General features: G+C 42.2%; 1 non-coding gene and 2 pseudogenes across 1 annotated transcript; all 3 read right to left on the reverse strand.

The window, feature by feature from the left end:
* Positions 1-14159: 14159 nt before the first annotated feature.
* On the reverse strand, positions 14160-14953 carry LOC149168353 (25S ribosomal RNA; annotated as a pseudogene; the record flags this gene model as incomplete).
* Positions 14954-16938: 1985 nt separating this feature from the next.
* Positions 16939-17092, reverse strand: LOC149168354 (5.8S ribosomal RNA). Its single transcript, XR_016260016.1, has one exon. It is a non-coding gene; the product is annotated as a 5.8S ribosomal RNA (ribosomal RNA).
* Positions 17093-19808: 2716 nt separating this feature from the next.
* On the reverse strand, positions 19809-21611 carry LOC149168355 (18S ribosomal RNA; annotated as a pseudogene).
* Positions 21612-22321: the final 710 nt, after the last annotated feature.

A 22321-nucleotide genomic window follows, 5' to 3' on the forward strand; every position in this document is an offset into this window, starting at 1 on the left:
CCCTCCCTTTGCATGATTCCACCTCCATAGTACAAATAATTGTGAATGTTTTTATGTATTGTGTGCCATTTACAGTTCTCTTTTACAAAAAGTAGCGTAATCGAACTGTCATCTTTTGATTTTTAAGTGTCGCAAGTGTCGCTTTCAGTCAAAGAAAAGAATCCTATCATTATTGATGGTTGATTATACAGTTACTCTTGTATTTGATTTTAATTAGTAGTTTTTCAAGTGTCAAAAGCAGTTCAATTCAAAGTCACAAAGTGTCATCATTATCTTCCTTTCGTTTTTGAAGAGAAATTTGTTAGTACTGTCACTTTGAAAAGATAATTCAGATTTGTACTTAGCATTCTTCTTGTCATTCACACATTAAGAAGGCTGAAAAACAAATACATGCATGTGAATTTTCATTTAGACTGCTTGTTGGTTTGATTTAGGACAATGCATCTAGTGTGTGCTCCCCACTCTATGTTGAAAGAATATCATCTCTCTTTCTTTAGTAGCTAGGATTTTCATTGCAAAAATAAGATTAAACGATTGTTTATCATCTTAGATTTCATTTTAGGAATTGTATGTCTACATTACACAGTGTGTTGTTGGGAAAAGTATCTATTCAGAATACCCCTATCCCACTCTAAGGTGTGATAGTGCCTTAGCAACAAACAAGGAAAACTACTTGAGTATTCTTCTTTATGAGATGTAAATGACGAGAAAGGATGTAACTAACCTGTGTCTTTCGCTAGTTTGTTGATCCAATCACTCCTCTCTTCAATAGCTCCCAGCTCCCTGCTCCCTTACAGGCCCAGCTTCACCGAATTCCTGGAAGATCACAAGAGATAGAAACTACACGAAGATATAGATATACATTCATAAAAAGCTCAGGATCAGATTAAGCTAAACATGCAAATATAACAAAACATCATTGATACACAGCATGTAGGAGAAACTCAAATAATTTTATTGATATGATAAGAAAGTCCAAGACGAGATACAACCAAGTGAGTCCCGATCCAGCATCTACCTCCCAGCAAAGGAATCCCTTCCTCTCCTCCAACAAAGCGTAAATCACCCAATGTACTAATCTCAATCTCAAACCAACAGCAATTCTCTGCAAAGTACAAAATTCCAGCCTCCGGATCTCTGGGATGAGGGATCCATATATAGATGTAAGCAGAGAGGATGAGTCAGCTTATATTTTGACTTGTGGCTTCTCTCTGTCAATTCTTGCTTCCACTTGGAGACTGAGAGCCTCTTACTCATCACTTGGTCGAATTCAGTGAGGCAAGTGTCATTGGAGAAGATTCTGGAAGCTTCCATGGTCTTTCCACCTTGTTGAATGACTCTGCCACTTGTCATTTCCCGCTCAACGCACCTGGGTAGTGCATTCAAGTGTGTTGCAACGCACCTAGCTAGTGTACTTGGGTGCTTTTCAACGCAGGCAGCTAGTGGAGCTTCTGAATTGATCCTGATTTGACTAGTTCTGAGTGGTTTTTGGTGGAGAACTTCTGGGAGAAGCTGTCATTGGTTGGCCTTGTTCCTTTAGGAGTTGTAACAACATCTTTAGGGACTTTGGATCCCTTGGATTATGGACATTTCATGCTTATAGTTGTAAGGCACAAAAATGTCTATAACAGTTGCCCCCTAAAGTATGAGGCCGTTTATCGGGTGAAATGCTTTATTAGGAGGATCCGAAGTTCTTTCAATGCTGGGAGGAGACCTGTAATAAGATACAATACAATACATTATTTTTCATACTGTTTTCATGATCTAGCTGAGGCGGGCATTCCCATGCTCAGCTTCATAAATTCATTTTATGTACATAGGACAGACAATCGTCTGATGGTAGACTGATGATTCTGATGAAATCATCATCCTTTTGGTAGGATGATTATCTGTTCTGCAGTGCTGTACATGTCAATGTCTTTATTTTTCCTGAATATATATCGCAGCCTGGATGGATGAAACTAGATCCGGGGTCTTCAATCTCGTCCGATCTTCACTCTAAGTACAAGTCGATCCATGTGAGAAATGTTTCGAAGTCGAACATGGAAAGACATTGCTTGATTACTAGTCAATGATATAAACTGTTAACAAGCGTGAGAGGAATCACCGATAATGATAATGACCCTCAAGGTAATGCAGTACAATTCACGTGGTGTGAATAAAGGACTTGGCGTCGAACACCACGCAAAATCTTTCGGTCGAAGGTCATTGATGTATACCTGTCGCCGGAAGTGAGAAACTTGCCATTGAGGCATGCAAGCTTCAAAGTACTGAAGGGGGTGTTCCTAGATCAAATTCTTGGATAATGAGCTGATGTCGACAAGAAGCGATCCGTAAAAGGAGGGCCTTAATGAATCCCACATCAATGACACGGAATGGAGCAAATGATTTTGATGGAGGTGAAAACGATCTGATGATATCTGTTTCAGGGTGGCGGTCATGAAAGAATGAAGTATAATGTATGGTAGTGGATGGGACACGGTTGACTTCTCTGGATGACTTATCTTGAACATATCGGCGACACTTATATGATGGATTGGTAGCATTTACCCCAAAGGTGGATGGTATGGCGAGACCATGGTGATGTGACCGGTGAATAAAACAACCCAACCCGACTCAGGCATGGAGTGGAAGTGTCATGTTCAAGAGCGACTTGCTACCAATAAAGGTTCTTTGAGTTTCTTCCCAATTTTTCCCCAGTCATTGCTGACCAGTACCTCTTTATTTTTGTCAAGCTTGAGGAGGATAACATATGCTTGTTCTATAATTTGCCCTTCGGGCAAACCCATCACTATTTTTTAATGAGCCTAGCGATAGTGAAACTCGTTCTCGTCTAAAGACAAGTTTGTCGCTATTAATCTTTTTAACGAGTCTAACGACAAAGATAACTCGGTCCTTTTCATTTTTAGAGAGTCTGAAAAGGTACGTAAAGTTAACTCCAGAGTTCCTTTTTCGTCATCTAATCCCTTAAGTCTGAAAAAGTATAAAACAATACAGAAGGGATGATTTTTCGATAGTTTTAACGAGCCGAACAAAACAAGCGCTCGATCTTTTTGTGCAATAATCCCTCAGGTCCAAAAAGATTAAAATCTAGAGGAGGGATAGCTCTTCCGTTCGCTTTAACGAGCTGGAAGGCCAAAACTCGGCAATCTTTTCATATTTTACGAGTCAGATGAAAAGAGCTTAAAGAAGACTCATCTTTGGAGGAACGAGTGATAAAATGGGTAGCAGCTGATTCCAGGTAAGGGTTGGAATTTTCCAAGCACGACAGTGCCACAAGGATGGCTAGTGAAATCACTCTTCGCAGTTGTTCCTTAAAATGGGTAAACAATCAAATGGAGGTGAATGATCGGCCAATGGAAAAGTGGAGGTGACGGTGCAAACACGACCAAGGCTTTAATGGCTGATAATGTTACATTCACGGTGGTTATTTACCGGAGGATAGTTCATTTTTTAACGAGCTTAAATGCAGGTTGAAACACTTGCTCGATCTTATGTTTATTTTTTAACGAGCATGAACTATGTGCTAAAACTACTTGATTAATCCAGTCATATGATAAGAATGTCTCATGTAAGATGCCATTTTTTATGGAGCTTGCACCTTACAAAGCTATGCCCCGCATCCTTTCGTTATGCAAGTTCGGAAATGACTAATCCTATGAGTTTAAAGGGTTAGACCTAAGGGTTTAAAGGGAGGACCTAAAAATTTAAAAAATAAATAGTCGCCCTTTGCTTGCACTCCAAAAGGTTTGCATGCCCCCAGGTATAAAACAGAGTTTCAAGGTTACCTCTACTTCACTTCCGCTAAAACAATTGTTTTACCGAGAGAGGCCTACCTCTTTTAGGTCACCCAAAGATTGTTCTGTTAATCTTTCAAAAAAAACACTTCTTCGGTGATGTCTACCGAGATAAACAAAGGTGAGCGATGAAGCCCGCCAACTCACATAACTTTAACAAAAGAATCTTATTCTAGAATAACCCCTATCTCAATCATGGACGGGGTACAGACTAGTCATATTCTCCGGCGGAAACCTACCCTATACCCAAAGTTTTCCTGCCGAAGCAGACCAGGATGCATGCCCCCTGGGTTCCAGTCATATCCCTCCGAATTACTCGCGCTCATCGGGAGGACGGACCGTGGGTTGAGACATTTCTTGCGTGAAGAGACCATTTAGGGATGGTATATGGCTATTTGCGATGCGTGATCTGGGAAATGAAAGCTGGTCCACGAGCTTGACCACTCTTCCTTCGTGCGGAAAACACATTACTCTAAAGAGTGAGGAGATGATGGCTCCCATGCAATATATATAGTCTCATCCAAGGAGTAGGTTATAATCCAAGGGTCCTTGAATGACCATCACGTTCATTTGAACGGTCTTCCCTTTCAATGTTATGGGCACATTGGGGAGGATCCCTAAAGGTCGACTAGTTCCTTTATCAAAGCCTGTCAGATTTCTCATTTCAGGCAAAAGTGATGGCGAACCAAGCGCTTTCCAAGTAGTAGAGGAAAGGATACTCACAGATGCCCCCTCACCAATGATGGTGCCAGCCATGACCATTCTGTATATTTGGACGATAATTCTGAATGGTATGCTTGCTAGTAAACGGGGTCTGCCTAGTTGATTCCAGTCGAAGGATACAACTAGGTTGCTTGGAGGTGGGACCGAGTAAACGGCCGGGTATCGCTCTGACGAACTTCCTTCCTACGATAAAGGAATGGGTGGATTGCCCCTATGTTCTTCAGAGTCTGTGTTGATGAAGAGAATTTGGATGGTGTCATCCTTATTCTCCTCAGTGATTGTGTCATTCGAAGATAAATCCTTTGAAGGCAAGACCGGGTCAATTGCCGCCTCGACCTTTTGACTTTCGTCGGGTATGGATTCAGCTGGTTCATCTTCAATGACCGGCGCTTCAGCTGACCACTTGAGCAGGCCAGCTAGATTTTCAACTAACGAAGGACTCGGCAAGAGTTTTTTATATCCAGGAGGAAGTCGTAACGGTGAAACTGGATGATCATCCAAAACTCTTTTAGCTTCGTCTAAGAAGGGACAACGGTGGATGGCGTGATTGCCTTCGCACAATTTACAGGGAGATCTATCTCTCCCTTTTTGTCCTGGGACTTCACTTTCGCTAGTTGACGGTGTGCTTTCAACATGGCAATTAGAGGTTGACGCCACCGTATTGTGCAAACGGGGAGACTAGTCCTTTAGTATCCAAGGGATACAGGGACAATGTCTGTGAAAGTTGTCTTCCTTGCAAATGACACATGGCTATTTAGGCCTGGTTAGTGCAGTGTGTGGATTTTCGTTAGATGACACGCGTTTTCCCCTAGTCACCTTTGGCTCCTTCTTCTTCTTCTCTTTCTTCTTCTTTTCCTTCTTCTCCTTAGGAACTTGGTTTTTTTCTTTGCCAGTCCTATCAAGTGAAGAGGAAGGGAGAGAGGAAGAATTAGAGGAAGTAGAAGGTTGGTGGGTAACTCTGGACTGGTCTAACTGCTGATTCGACTGTTCAGGAGTAGTGGTGTTCTGAACGACATTGGTTGAGAAGAGCCAGACTGGCAAGCCAATTTTCAGTCCTGGAAGCAACAATGTGGCCATATGGGGCACACCAACATCTCCCCAAGAGGAGAAGGGACTAGGATTTCCACCAAGGGGAATTCCTTGGTTGGTAGGCTCCATTTTCGCAACCTAAAGATCAACGCAGGAAAAAGGGTATGAATATTCCGTTTAAAATAAATTTTAACGACGCTTGCTTTTTCAATTTTAAAGAGTCAAGAAAAAGCAAAAGATGACTCTAGTCTCCTTCAATTTTTAATGAGCCTGAAGTGACAAGTGCTCAGATAGACCTTTTCCGTTAAGGAGTCTGAAAAGGAAAGAAAGGGACTGCTCTGGAGATCTAGGTAGAGGGTGTGCCAAACCTTTCGCAAAACCGCAGAATACTTTTTAAGGTACGGGCGGTCAATCTTCCCGAATGCTGTGTTCAGTGCATTGCGATCAGTAGGGAAGCCGACACGGTTTCCTATGGATAAAGGTTTTATGCCTATAGGGGTTTCACAATATATACTCGACGGTACGTGGGAGCACAATCCGTACTAGCACTTATCGTCCCTCAAGAGGAATCACCCAACCATCAGTGAGACCGACAGTAACCAGGTTTTACGACGTCAGAACACGTCTCTAGCCTAGACCTCTATGTTGTGCGTTAAGTTCCAATGCGTTTTTAAGTTCATTCAATTTATTTTAGGTTGATCTTTCTTAGAAGTTTTCCTTTTTGGATCACCACGAGATGTAGATGCAATTCCTAAATGCAGTCTAAAGATGATAAGCAAGCTTTTATCTCTTTTCAACAATGAAAATCCTAGCTACAAGGGGAAAAGAAAGACACAATCTTTTCTCAAAGAGCAAAGAGCACACTGTAAATGAACTTTTCCTAAATCAAACCATACAAACTATCAATATGCAAATGCACAAATGCATGTATTTGTTTTCACTTTCTTAATATTGATGCCTTAAAGAAAGCCGTTGTACAAATTTGAATTCGATTTCAAGTGAAAACACAAACAAGTTTCTTTTTGAAATCAAAAAGACGATTACGACACTTTATGATTTTGAAGTAAACACTTGTTTTGACACTAGAAATTCATAAATTCAAACCAAAAGACAAAAGTAAAAGTGCAATCAACTGTCAACAGCAAACAAGCTTACTCCTAAGATCAAAACGACACTTACGAGAGGTCTAGATCTAAGGGCGACAGTATGACTAGTTTACTTTTGTAATGGGAAACTGCAAATGATGTAACAAATACACAAAAACAAATACAGTTTCTTTATACAACTGAGGTGGAATTAAGGCAGAGAAAAGGGGTTTTCAGATAGGTACACACATTGATAACAGGTTGCAAAAAACAGAGATAAAATTGAACACAAGGATGCAAAGAACCACAGCTGCACAGGGCAAAGGCTAATCAGCGCACCTGTTGCACAGAGAAACTAAATTGCAGTGCAGGTAGCCCTCTCGGGACCTGCGTTGAAATGCAGAGTCTCTTCACAGAGCCTGCGCTGAAGCAGAAATGAGAATTGTCTCTGGGTTCTGGGTCACGGTTTGCAGTTTGATCTAAGGTTTTTGGCCGGATAAAAGATATCAATAAGGTACAATTAGAAGGATGATTTAAAGGAGGACTAAGAGCTATCACAAAGGGCAGTTAGAGAATTTGTGGATCAGCTATTCAGATCATAAACAGGCCCAGTGAGTGGACTAGAGTGGCAGATCTCTACTTTGCATTTGTAAATGGCAAATGCAATTCGATTCTCCACTCCTAAGTTTATGAGAAGAACAACAATAGAAACACAAATAAACTAACTAGATACAGTCCCCAGCGGAGTCGCCAATTTGTTGTTGGGAAAAGTATCTATCCAGAATGCCCCTATCCCACTCTAAGGTGTGATAGTGCCTTAGCAACAAACAAGGAAAACTACTTGAGTATTCTTCTTTATGAGATGTAAATGAGGAGAAAGGATGTAACTAACATGTGTCTTTCGCTAGTTTGTTGATCCAATCGCTCCTCTCTTCAATAGCTCCCAGCTCCCTACTCCCTTACCGGCCCAGCTTCACCGAATTCCTGCAAGATCACAAGAGAGAGAAACTACACGAAGATATAGATATACATTCAGAAAAATCTTAGGATCAGATTAAGCTAAACATGCAAATATAACAAAACATCATTGATACACAGCATGTAGGAGAAACTCAAATAATTTTATTGATATTATAAGAAAGTCCAATAGGAGATACAACCAAGTGAGTCCTGATCTAGCATCTACCTCCCAGCAAAGGAATCCCTTCCTCTCTTCCAACAAAGCATAAATCACCCAATGTACTAATCTCAATCTCAAACCAACAACAATTCTCTGCAAAGTACAAAATTCCAGCCTCCGGATCTCTGGGATGAGGGATCCATATATAGATGTAAGCAGAGAGGATGAGTCAGCTTATGTTTTGACTTGAGGCTTCTCTCTGTCAGTTCTTGCTTCCACTTGGAGACTGAGAGCCTCTTACTCATCACTTGGTCGAATTCAGTGAGGCAAGTGTCATTGGAGAAGATTCTGGAAGCTTCCATGGTCTTTCCACCTTGTTGAATGACTCTACCACTTGTCATTTCCCACTCAACGCACCTGGGTAGTGCATTCAAGTGTGTTGCAACGCACCTAGCTAGTGTACTTGGGTGCTTTGCAACGCAGGCAGCTAGTGAAGCTTCTGAATTGATCCTGATTTGACTAGTTCTGAGTGGTTTTTGGTGGAGAACTTCTGGGAGAAGCTGTCATTGGTTGACCTTGTTCCTTTAGGAGCTGTAACAACATCTTTAGGGACTTTGGATCCCTTGGATTATGGACATTTCATGCTTATAGCTGTAAGGCACAAAAATGTCTATAACACGGTGAACCTGAAAGGAAAATTTCTTAAGAAAGATCAATTGTAAAATAAATTCAATGAACATAAAAAACGCTTTGGAACCTAACCAACAACATTTAAAAGTCTAGGCTAGAGACATATTTCGGAGTCGTAAAGCCTAGTAACTATCACTTTCATTGTTGGTTGGGTGATTCCTCCTCTTTGAGACGACAAGTGCCAGTACGAACTTGTGCTCCGACGTACCATCGAGTATATATTGGGAGACCACAATAGGCTATATCATTTACCCTTAGGAAGCTCTGTCTGCTGCCCTATCGATCGCAATGCACTGAACACAACATTCGAGAAGATTCACTGCCATACCATAAAAAGTATTCTATAGTTTTGCGATTGGTTTGGTAATCCCTCTGTCTAGATTTCCAGAGTAGTCTCTTTTGTTCCTTTTCAGACTCCTTAAAAGAAAAGGTCCATCTGAGCACTTGTCACTTCAGGCTCATTAAAAATCGAAGGCTACTAGAGTCATCTTTTTTTTTTTCTCGACTCTTAAAATCTGAAAAAGCAAGTTGTGTCAAAGTGTCTAAAATTTATTTTAATCGTAATAACATCATTATTCCCTTGTTGTTCTTAAGTTGAGAAAATGGAGTCCACCAACCAAGGATTTTCCCTTGGAGGAAATCTTGGTTCTTTCTCCTCTTAGGGAGATGTTGGTGCACCTCATATGGCCACATTGTCACTTCCAGGATTGATGATTGGCTTGCCAATATGGCTCTTCTCGACCTCTATCATTTAGAATACCATCATCCCTAAACAATCAAGTCAGCAACTAGATGATACTAGAGTTAGCCCCCAACCTTCTACTTCATTCGTTTCTCCCTCTCCTCCTTCCTCTTCACTTGATGAAGTTGATAAAGTAAAAAATCAAGTAACTAAGAAGGAGAAGAAGGAGAAAGAGAAGAAGGAAAAGAAGAAGGAGACATAGGCAAAAAGAGGTAACCAAGCATCGTCTAGCGAAAATCCACACACTACACCATCCAAGCCTAAATCTCCATGTGTCATTTGCAAAGGAGACCACTATCATCGAGATTGTCCTTTCATCCCTCAGATCTTAAGGGACTGGTCTCCTTGTTTGCACAATTCGGTGTCATCAACCTCTGAAGATCATGTTGAAAGTACACCATCAACTAGTGAAAGCGAAGTATTTGGACAGAAAAGGAAATGTAAATTTCATTGTAAACTGTCTGAAGGCAATCACATCATCCACCGTTATCCCTTCCTAGACGAAGCTAAAAGAGTCTTGGATAACCGTCCTGCTTCACCGCTACGGCTTCCTCCTGGATACAAGAAACTCTTGCTGATTCCATCACTAGTTGAAAATCTGACTGACACACCATTGTGGTCGGTCGAAGCATCTATTATTGAAGATAAACCCTCTAAATCCACACCAGATGAAATTCCAAAGGTCGAGGCGGCGGTCGACCTGGTCTTGCCTTCAGAAGGTCCATCTCTAGATGATACAGTCACCGAAGAGAATGAGAATGACACTATTCAAATTATTTTTGTAAACAAAGACTTCGATGAACATGGGGACAATATATCCATTCCTTTACCACAGGAAGGAATTTTGTCAGAGTCGTATTCGGCTGTCTATTCGGTCCCACCTCCAAGTAACCTAGTCATTTCCTTTGATTGGAATCTACTATGTAGACCCTGTTTACTGGCTAATGTACCATTCCAAATCATTGTACAAGCTTACATACTGGTCATGGTCGGTACCATCATAGATGAAGGGGCTTCTGTGAGTATCCTTTCCTCAACTTCTTGGAAAGCGCTTGGTTCGCCATCGCTTCTGCCTGAGATGAGAAATCTAATAGGCTTCGACAAAGGAACCAGTCGACCGTTAGGGATCCTCCCCAATGTGCCTATAAAGTTGAGAAGGAAAACCATTTATATGAATGTAATGGTAGTCCAAGGACCTCTAGACTATAATCTACTCCTTGGGTGTGACTATATTTATTGCATGGGAGCCATTGTCTCCTCACTCTTTCGAGTAATGTGTTTTCTGCATGAAGGCCGAGTGGTCCAGCTCTAGACCAGATTTCGTTCCCTAGTTCACACATAGCTAATAGTCAAATGCCATCCCCAAATGGTCTTTTCATTCAAGGAATGTCTCATCAATCTCCAGTTTGTCCACTTGAAGAATGCGAGTAACTCGGGGGGTCGTGACTGAAACCCAGGGGGCATGCACCCTGGTCTGCTCCGACAGGAAAAATCTGGGTATAGAGTAGGTTTCGACGAAGGATATATGACTGGTCCGACACCCATCCATATGGGAAAATTGGATTAGACTGGATAAGATACCTCCGTTAGAAGGTATGCCTTTCCTGATAGAACAAATGTTTTGTTTGCAAATTGAAGGGTAACCTATAAAAGGCAGGCCTTTCCTGACAAAGCAAATGTTTTGTTTGCAAATTGAGGGGTAACCTCAAAACTATACTTCACTATACCTGGGGGCATGCAAACCGTTTTACATGCAAGTGAAGAGCGACCATTTATTTTCTTAGTTTGTAGGTTCTCAAACCCTTTAAACTCGTAGGATTGTTCGTTCCTAGCTTGCATAAGAAAAGGATATGGAGCAAAGCTTCGAAAGGTGCAAGCTCCATAAAAAAGGGAATCTATCGATGGGACATCCTTATTATACGATTGGCACGAGCATTTTTTATGTGAAGTTCAATCTCGTTAAAAATTAAACCGAAGCAATGAGTAAACGTTCCCCATAGTTTAAGCTCATTAGAAATGAACCAATTTTCGGTAAATAACCATTGTGAATGCATTATCAACTCTTGAGCCTTGGTCGTGTTCTCATCATCACCTCTTCTATGTTTTAGCCGATCATTCACCTCCATCTTATTGTTTACACTTTTTGAGGAACAACTATGATGAGTGATTCTATTAGCCATCCTTGTGACACTGTCGTGATTTGAAATTCCAAATGTTACCTGGAATCAGCTGCTACCTGAAATTATCACTCGTTCCTAAAAAAAAGAGTCTCCTTTAATCTCTTTTCATCTGACTTGTAAAATATGAAAAGATTTTCGAGTAGTTGGCCTCTCCAGCTCATTAAAGCTACCGAGAGTGTTGTCCCTCCTCTAGATTTTAAACTTTTTGGACCTGAGGGATTATTACACAAAAAAATCAAGCGCTTGTCTTGTTCGGCTCGTTAAAACTATCAAAAATTCATCCCTTTATTATTATTTTATACTTTTTCAGAATTAAGGGATTATATGATGAAAAATAATTATTGGAGTTTCCTTTACGTCCCTTTTAGACTCCCTAAAATTGAAAAGGACTGAGTTATCTTTGTCGTTAAACTCATTAAAATCAATAGCGAAAAACTTGTGCATATAGACAAGAACGAGTTTCATTGTCGCTAGGCTCGTTAAAATATAGCGACGAGTTTTCCCGAAGAGAAAATTATAGAACAAGCATATGTTATCCTCCTCAAGCTTGATAAAAAATAAAGAGGTACTGGTCAGCAATGATTGGGGAAAAATTGGGAAGAAAACTTGAAGAAACTTTATTGGTAGCAAGGTCGCTCTTGAACATGACACTTTCACTCCATGTCTGAGTCGGGTTGGGTTATTCCATTCATCGGTTATATTACCATTGGTCCACCGTACCATCCATCTTTGGGTTTAACGCTACCAATCCATTTCAGTTTCGCCGATATGTTCAAGAGAAGTCAATCAGAGAATTCACCAACCCATCTTGTGTCTCATCTGCTGTAATACATTTATGCTTCATTCTTTCATGACCGCCACCCTGAACCCTGTATCATCAGATCGTTTTCACCTCCAAAAGTCATTTTCTCCTTTCCGTGTTGTAGATGTGGGATTCATTAAGGCCCTCCTACGACGGGTCACTTCTTGTCGACATCAGCTCATTATCCAAGAAGTCGACATAGGAACAACCCTTTCAGTACTTTGAAGCTTGCATGCCTCAATGGCAAGTTTCTCACTTTCGACGGCAGGTTTACATCAATGGCCTTTGACCGAGAGATTTTGTGTGGTGTTCGATGCCAAGTCCCATTTTCACACCACGTGAATTGTACTATCATACCTTGAGGGTCATCATCATTATCGGTGATTCCTCTCGTGCCTGTTAACAGCTTACATTATTGGCTGGTAATCAGGCGATGTCTTTCCATGTTTGACTTCGGAACATTTTTCACATGGATCGACTTGTACTTCGGGTGAAGATTAGACGAGTTTGAAGACCCCGGATCTATTTTCATCCATCCGAGCTACAATATATTCAAGAAAATAAAGACATCAAATGTACATCATTGCTGCACAGATGATCATCCGAATCAAAGGATGATGGCTCTATCAGAATCATCAGTCTGCCACACAGATGGTTGTTTGGCCTATGTACATGAAAATGAATTTATAAAGCTGAGCATGGAATTCCCACCTTAGCTAGATCATGAAAATGTTATGAAGATAATGTATTGTATTGTATCTTATTACAGGTTGCCTTCCAGTTCGAAAAACCTCAGATTGTCATGATAAAGCATTTAACCCGACATCAAAAGATTAACGACCTTATGCTTTAGGGGGCAACTATTATAGACATTTTTTCGGCACTACAACCCCAATCATATATGTCCATAAAACAAGCGCTTCTGAGTCCCTAAAAGTGTTGTTTCATGCCCTAAAGGAACAAGGTCAGTTTATTACATCATCTCCCAGAAGTTCTCCACAAAAAACTGCTCAGAACTGGTCAAAACTAGACCATACAGGTTGCTCAGTGCTAAGGGTGTGATGCATCTCACCTACCCAGTGTAAAAGGTGTAATGCATACTGGAAAGCCCTTCTGTAGGGTGTGATGGGTGAGAATAGACAAATGGCAAAGACAGTTTGCGAGGTGGATGATCATGGAATCTTCCAGAAACTTCTCCTGTGACACTTGCCTCTCTGAATTTTCCCAGGGATGAGTAAGAGATCAACAATCTCCAAGTGGAACCAAGAACTATCAAATAGAAGACACTAATCAAAATCCCAGAAGATGACTCACCTCCCTGCAATCATCTATATATGGATCCCTCATCCTCCAGAGGCTGGAATTTTGTATCTTGTAAGGAAGTATTGTTGGTTTCCTGGTGGAATATCATATTGTTGGGTGATCTAAGTTTTTCATGAGGTGAAGAAGGGCTATCATGCTAGGAGGATGACGCTGGGTTAGAACAATGGGTTGTAATCCTCTCTTATAATCTTTATATCAATAAAGCTATTCAAGTTTTCCTCCACATTCTTGTATGTCTGGTAGTATATTCATTTGTGTGGTAAATCTATATCTCGTCCTATATTGTTTATGATTGTAGATCTCTGCACTTTGAAGGTATTATGCTGCTTTGACTTTATAGGTACTCTTTGAAGTGGAGTGGTCAAGGGAGAAGCGGCAAAGACCTGTCAGTGAGGAGAAGGAACAAGAAAGGAATCGAGTGAAATATCGAGGTTGGTATTCTTTGATCCTCTCCTATCTACTTCTCATAAAGGAAAATGAAAGTAACTTTAATCTGTTTGTTTCTAAGATAGCTACTCGTCTTGGTGGGACTAGCAGCTCTGCATAGACACTAGATTTCCCAATAGCACCATCTCTTAGGATCGACTAACCCATGTCCAAGTGTTGTTCACATGGAACCTTTCCCCACTTCAGTCTTCAAAGTTCTCATTTGAATATTTGCTACTACCACCAAGATCTACACCAAGGGCTGATCCACCCAAGCTCACGCCCAAGGTTTCTCAATGACCCCCGCGTCCTCCTACTCATCGGAGCCAAGCAATTGCTCTGATGGTAAAGTATAGGTTTTTCACTTTAGCACCATCCATTTTCAAGGCTATTTGATTTGGCAGGTGAGTTGTTACATACTCCTTAGTAGATTTTGATTTCCATGACCACCATCCTGCTATCTTAATCAACCAACACCCTTTATGGGATCTAGGTTAGCGCACAATTCGGCATCGTAACTCGACTTTCGGTTCATCCCGCATTGCCAGTTCTACTTACCAAAAATGTCCCACTTGGAGCTCTCGATTCCACGGCATGGCTCAATGGAGTAGCCACACCTTCTTACCTATTTAAAGTTTGAGAATAGGTCAAGGGCATTATGCCCCTGACGTCTCTAATCATTTGCTTTACCCGATAAAACTTGCGTGTGAGCTCTAGCTATCTTGAGGGAAAATTTGGAGGAAACCAGCTACTAGATGGTTCGATTAGCCTTTCGCCCCTATACCCAAGCCAGACGAATGATTTTCACATTAGTGTCGCTATGAGCCTCCACTAGAGTTACCTCTGGCTTCGCCCTGATCAGGCATAGTTCACCATCTTTCGAGTCCCAAAAGGTGTGCTCACACTTGAACCCTTCAAATAAGCTCAATGTTGGTTGGCAATGCACCCCCCTAGAGAGGGGATCTCACCCATCAGCTTCCTTGTGCCTCATAGGCTTTCAAACTCGATGACTCGCACACATGTTAGACTCCTTGGTCCGTGTTTCAAGATAGGTCGAATGGAAAGCCGGCCAACCAACACCACGAGCACGCAGGTGCACATGGCTAGCCACAAGGGCACACGCTCCCTTCCTTGACCACCGCAATGGCAAACTGACAGGTAGTAATCCACTTGCGATTGTGATGATGTAGCAGCCCGTGTTGGTTTGCACCTCAAGTCGAGTGGCGAACTAGCCTGAGCCGTTCCACATCTGACCAAGACACATCGACAGCGTACATCTGCTTCCCTCTTGGCAATTTCAAGCACTCTTTAACTCTCTTTTCAAAGTCATTTTCATCTTTCCCTCGCAATACTTGTTCTGTATTGTGATGCAGGAAAGTGTTTTCTCTGCAGACAGAGGCAACCCCTCTAGCCCTACTACCTAGAGTGGGTCTAGTCACAGCAAAGACAGATCAACAATTGATTTCCTTAAACAGTCATCATTGGAGGCCTACCTCAAACAAGTGGTTGATGAAGTTCCATTGCACTGCTCCAGCTTCCGCTTCCTTCTCCTGAATGAGTGATTAACCTGAAACAATACGTAGGAAAAACGACAAAGCACGTAACCGGGAAACAACAATGATCTATTTACTCATAAAGTCAAGAAGTCATGAGCTATCAAGTAAATTACATACAAGACATAGGAAAACATCATTCATTGTATTAATGATGAATCAAGAGCAATTTTACAACCAAGTCTTGATGTTGTAAGCCTTCTCAGAGGATCCAGCCAGTATGTTCCTCAATAATTCACTCTTGAAAGATGGATCTCCAAACATACAATGTCTCTCTCTCACTCATAAGCTTTAACACAAAGTTAAGGGCACTCCACAACCTTCCACAAGCTATCAACAATCCCACACTTGTCACACCCACACCAGCTATCTATCAAACTCAAAAGCACTAGCAGCATTGCCCAACCAAAGGAACTACTAACTCAGGAACTAACAGATCATAGTAATGGTGAGTGATTTTATAGTAGGAGGAGCCTCCATGAAATGAGGGAGAGGGAGCTTATCCTCAAGGGAGGTTGCACAAGAAGTGGAACCACCATCCTAGAGGTGGAAAGGTGACCCAAACTGACCCAACAACCAGCTCTAGAAACATCCAAAAGGCCGAATGTTTGAACTAATTCGCCTAATCTGGATCGTTGCGGGTCATGAACTGGGGACTAGTGACCACGTCACAACGATATAGTGCATCAAAGAGAACCATTGCATATTTTAAGGGTTTACTAGTGACGATGCAGGAACTTAGTAAAAAAGGGTCAATATTCAACATTAGAGAGCATTTTCTTAATCTTATTACGTCAGTGGGAAGATATGAACATGTTTATTTGACACATGACACAGCAAAGAGAATGAGATGAGGACAATGACAAATTATTGTGTAATAGCTATCGGTCTCTTGCCTGTATTTAGCCTTGGATGGAATTTACCACCCAATTGGGGCTACATTCCCAAAAAACCTAACTCACCGACAATTCCTCGTGATGTGGAAGGGTCCCGACCCAATGGGGCTCTCACCCTCTCAAGCGCCCCCTTCCAATGGACTTGGCCCAAGTTTGCCGCTGAGGATGCTTCTATAGACTACAATTCAAGCAATGATGCCACCCAATTTTGATGTTGGGCTCTTCTCAGTTCGCTCGCCGCTACTAGGGGAATCCTTGTAAGTTTCTTTTCCTCTGCTTAATTATATGCTTAAACTCAGCGAGCGCTCTCGTGTATGCTGAGGTAGAAAAGTTGGAGCTAAATCCGCCTTACCTAATGGGAGGACAAGAGAGAGTAAACCAAGTTCGAGCGATGTCACACAAAGCCTGCATTAGCTAACATCGACTACCCATCCAAGGGGACAAGATCACCGCTTGCCGATGCACACCACGAAACATTGCTTGAGGTATTCCAGCCAACGCACTGCATTGGGCACGGACGACCAGCTCCACTGCTCCCTAACATATTGCAGGGAGCATGTTTGAATGGGATGTCGTGCCCAGACAGATGTGCCCTCGACCGAGGCCTCGGGCGAAAATTGCATTCAAAAACTCGATGATTCACAGGATTCTTCAATTCACACTAAGTATCACATTTCGTTATGTTCTTCATCATAACAAGAGTCGAGATATCCGTTGCCAAAATTCATTTCCACGTATTACCAAAAAATCAGCCACAACACTGAATAGGGGCACCCCACACAACAAATGTAAGGCTAAGGGCCAAAAGGAGGAAAGGAAGAAAAACACATGAAAGAAAGAGAAAAAAAGGTGTCTACCCCCCTCACATGAGGAGGCTCAAATAGAGAACAATCTCCTTGAGCCCCACACCCTCGCAAAAAGGGAGGAAACACATGGAACAACAATCGAGAAGGACTAGGGTGGCCACGCTGGGAGCTTGCACTGCTTTTAATCCTTCCTAAACATCAGTTCACAACAATTCCCCCTTTTCTCCATAAAGCTAGGGACTGAAAGGAAGAAGGGAAGAAAACAAGGTGAAAGAAATAGATATCAAACATGGCTACCAACTCACAATGGGAGGCTCAAACAAAGCACAAGCCTCCCAAGCCCCGTGCCCTCGCAAAAAGGGGGGAAAAGAAGGGGACGACGATCGAGAAGGACTAGGGTGGCCACCCTAGGAGCTTGCACTGCGTTTTGTCCTTCCCAAGCACCAATCCACAGCAATCCCACCTTTTCTTTGTAAAGCTAGGTCCAGAAGGAAGAAGGGAAGAAAACAACATGAAAGAAAGGGATATCAACTGTGGCTACTGGCTCACAAGGTGAGACTTCAAACAGAGAACAAGCTTCCCCAATCCCGTGCCTTGGCAAAAAAGGGGGAACTGCAGGGGACGACGATTGAGAAGGACTAGGGTGGCCACCTTGGGACCTTGCACTATGTTTTTTCCTTCCCGAACACCAATCCACAACAATCCCACCTTTTCTCCGTAAAGCTAGGGGCCAAAAGGAAGAAGGGAAGAAAAAAACATGAAAGAAAGAGAGATATCAAACATGTCTACTGGCTCACAAGGGGAGGCTCAAACAGAGAACAAGCTTCCCCAACCTCGTGCCTTTGCAAAATGGGGGGAACTACAGTGGAAGACGATTGAGAAGGACTAGGGTGGCCACCCTCAGAACTCGCATTGCTTTTTGTCCTTCCTGAACACCAATCCACAAAAATCCCACCTTTTCTCTATAAAGCTATGGGCCAAAAGCAAGAAGGGAACAAAAAAACCTGAAAGAAAGAGATATCAAACGTGGCTACCAGCTCACAAGGCGAGGCTCAAACAGAGAACAAGTTTCCAAAACCCCGTGCCTTCGCAAAAAGGGGTGAACTACAGGGAACCGCAATCGAGAAGGACTAGGGTGGCCACCCCGAGAACTCGCACTAATTTTCATCCTTCCTGAACACCAATCCACAACAATCCCACCTCTTCTCCATAAAGCTAGGGGCAAAAGGAAGAAGGGAGGAAAACAATAACAAAGAAACAATGATCCCAAGAAAAGAGGGAAGCTCAACATCACACTGAGTAGATTTCCGTTAACCAAAAAGAAATCAAACAAGGCACCCAATCAAAAAGCATCCCACCTCTTCACAACCTCCCACATACATTATGGCACAACACCCTTTCTAACTTACAACATAACAAACAACAATCAAACAACCAAGGAAATAAATCACAACCTAAATTTGACCACTAGAAAAGACAAGGGCTGCGATGAGACCAGTGTTTGGAGCACGTTACTAAGAGGTAAACAACCACACAATCCAGCACAAGGCTTTAAACAACAAATGGACTTCTAATAACAAACCCACCCCACTATTGTGCCCCTTCGTGTACAAAACACCCAACAACCTTTCCAGCGAAAAGTTCAATGGGGGTCAAGAATCAAACTCTGAAGAGGAGTTGTCATGGGCCGATACTCAATATTAGAGAAAGCCACAAGCCACAAATACATCAATGGTGCAAGGCCACTAAAGAGAGGGACGTCCGCAAAGTGCACACCATGAAACAAAGAAATGACCAAGTCCCACAAAAAACCCACAATCCAAAGGGAGGAACAAAGACACAACCCGCTACTTCTTTTTTCCTTAGAAGGGGAGTGGCTCATGAGAGGATGAGGAATTCCCTCGATAGCAAAGGCACGAGATAAGATTGCCACCCTCATGCCCATTGGCGGGGAAAATTGTGATCTCGATGGAGCTCAGACCGAGGGAGGGGTTTTTCATTACCTGGACACCCAACCCTTCCGCGAGGGCATATCAAGGAATGGTCAGGAGGACTAGGGTGGCCAGCCTAATGGGTTGAACCACTCTTCATCCATCCCATACTAACCTCACCCCAAAAATTTCCCCTCACGGAAGGTTTGAGCTACTAGGTACATGTGCAACCACTCCCTCGACTCAACCACTAGAAAAATAGCTCACCCAAGCAACACATCAACCACCACCACCTTTTCCAGAGAACCAACTATGGAAGCCTGCACCCTTGGCCCATGCTTTCCAATGAAAAAAATACTGAGCACTGCCACTATAAATGAGTAAAAATTTATCCATCGTATTTCCCAAGCACCTCAATTGCAGCAACCATGCCAAGCTGAAAAAATCATTGGAAAGGCTCCCAAGAAACAAGCTCTCGAACCCCCTAGAGAAACACATTGGGGGAAAGAAAAACAAAGGATGGGTGGGACAAGCACAAGCATGGCTTGCAAAAACACACACAAAAAAACAAGCATTGCCTCAAGACAAGCAACCAACAATGTTCCCGCCAAACACCAAACCTGCTCCCCTAGAGACACACCACATAGTCCCACATTGCAATCGAAACACCAACCAACCCGAACCAAAAAAGAAAATCCCTGCTATCAATGATCCTATCGCAAATTCACCTACAGTAACCTTGTTACGACTTCTCCTTCCTCTAAATGACAAGGTTCAATGAACTTCTCATGACATCGACGGCAGTGAACCACCATCATTGATGCAATCCGAACACTTCACTGGATCATTCAATCGGTAGGAGTGATGGGCGGTGTGTACAAAGGGCAGGGATGTTGTCAACATGAGTTAATGACACACACTTACTAGGAATTCCTCGTTGAAGAGCAATAATTACAATAGTCTATCCCCATCATGATGAAATTTGAGAAGATTTCCCGATCCTCTCGAATCAGGAATAAAAACTCATTCGCTGCATCAGTGTAGTGCACGTGCAGCCCATAACATCTAAGGGCATCACAGACTTGTTATTGCCTCAAACTTACATGGCCTAAATGACCATAGTCCCTCTAAGAAGTTGGCCGCGAAGGGGAACCTCCACGTAGCTAGTTAACAGGCTGAGGTATCGTTCCTTATCGGAATGAACCAGACAAATCGCTCCAACAACTAAGAATGGCCATGCACCACCACCCATACAATCAAGAAAGAGCTCTCAATCTATCAATCCTTACTATGTCTGGAACTTATAAGTTTCCCCGTGTTGAGTCAAATTAAGCCACAGGCTCCACTCCTGGTGCTACCCTTCCGTCAATTCCTTTAAGTTTCAACCTTGTGATCATACTCCCCTCGGAACCCAAACACTCTAATTTCTCAAAAGGTGTTGGCAGAGTCCTTAAAGAAACATTCGTCAATCCTCGGTTGGCATCGTTTATGGTTGAGACTAGGATGGTATCTGATTGTCTTCGAGCCCCCAATATTTTTTCTTGATTAATGAAAACATCCTTGGCAAATGCTTTCGCAGTGGTCCATCTTTCATAAATCCAAGAATTTCACCTCTAACAATGAAATATGAATGCCCCCATAGTCCCTATTAATCATTACTCTAGTCCCAAGGGCCAACACAATAGGACCAGACTCCTATTGTTTTATTCCATGCTAATGTATTTAGAGCATAAGATTTCTTTGAGCACTCTAATTTTTTCAAAGTAACAATGCCAGAGCCACAACCTAGCCAATTAAGGCCAGGAGCATGCCGCCGACAAAAGGGATGGAAGGGCAGGTGCACATTGAGTAGGCAGATCGACCTTTATGATGCAAGATCCAACTACGAGATTTTTAACTGCAACAACTTAAATATATTCCATTGGAGCTAGAATTACCGTGGCTACTAGCACTAAACTTGCCCTACAGTGGATCCTCGTTAAGGGATTTAGATTGTACTCATTCCAAGTACTAGACTCTATGAGCCTAGTATTGTTATTTATTGTCACTACCTCCCCATGTTAGGATTGAGTAATTTGCACACCTGCTTCCTTCCTTGGATGTGGTAACCGTTTCTCAGGCTCCCTCTCCAGAATCGAACCATAATTCTCTATCACTCGTCACCACCATGGTAGCCTCTATCCTTCCATCGAAAGTTGATAGGGTAGAAATTTTAATGAAGCATCACCAACACAAGGGCTATGTGATCCATCGAGTTATCATGATTCACCAGAGAAGCGGGCAAGCCCGTACGACCTTTTATCTAAAAAATGTATCTCTTCCAAAGACTCGGGACTTGGTGCACATATTAGATCTAGAATTACTATGGTTATCTGAGTAGTATGGTACCATCAAAAAAACTATAACTGACTTAATGAGCCATCCACAATTTCACAGTCTGAATTAGTTCATACATAGACATGCATGGCTTAATCTTTGAGACAAGCACATGACTAATGGCAGGATTTTGATGCAGGAAAGTGTTCCCTCTGCGGACAGAGGCAACCCTTTTAGCCCTAGAGTGGGTCTAGTCACAGAAAAGACAGATCAACAATTGATTTCCTTAAACAGTCATCGTTGGAGGCCTACCTCAAACCAGTGTTCGATGGAGTTCCATTGCACTGCTCCAACTTCTGTTTCCTTCTCCTTAATGAGCAATTAACCTGAAACAACACAAAGAAAAACAAAAAATCACGTAACTAGGAAAAAACAATGATCTATTTACTCAAAAAGTCAAGAAGTCATGAGCTATCAAGTAAATTACATACAAGACATAGGAAAACATCATTGATTGTATTAATAATGAATCAGGAGCAGGCTTACAAGCAAATCTTGACGTCACAAGCCTTCTCAGAGGGTCCAGCCATTATGTTTCTCAATAATTCACTCTTCAAGGATGAATCTCCCAACATACAATGTCTCTCTCTCACTCTTAAGCTTTAACACAAAGTTAAGGGCACTCCACAACCTTCCACAAGCTATCTACAATCCCACACTTGTCACACCCACACTAGCTATCTATCAAACTTGAAAGCACTAGCAGCACTACCCAACCAAAAGAACTAGCAGATCATAGCAAAGGTGAGTGCTTTAATAGGAGAAGGAGTCTCCATGAAATGTGGAAGGAGGAGCTCATCCTCAAGGAAGGTAGCACAAATGATGAAACTACCATACCAGAG

The sequence above is a fragment of the Pinus tabuliformis genome, chromosome 4_2 (assembly GCF_031772625.1).
Source record: "Pinus tabuliformis cultivar Carrire ecotype Pingquan chromosome 4_2, CPIR1, whole genome shotgun sequence".
Taxonomy (NCBI): domain Eukaryota; kingdom Viridiplantae; phylum Streptophyta; class Pinopsida; order Pinales; family Pinaceae; genus Pinus; species Pinus tabuliformis.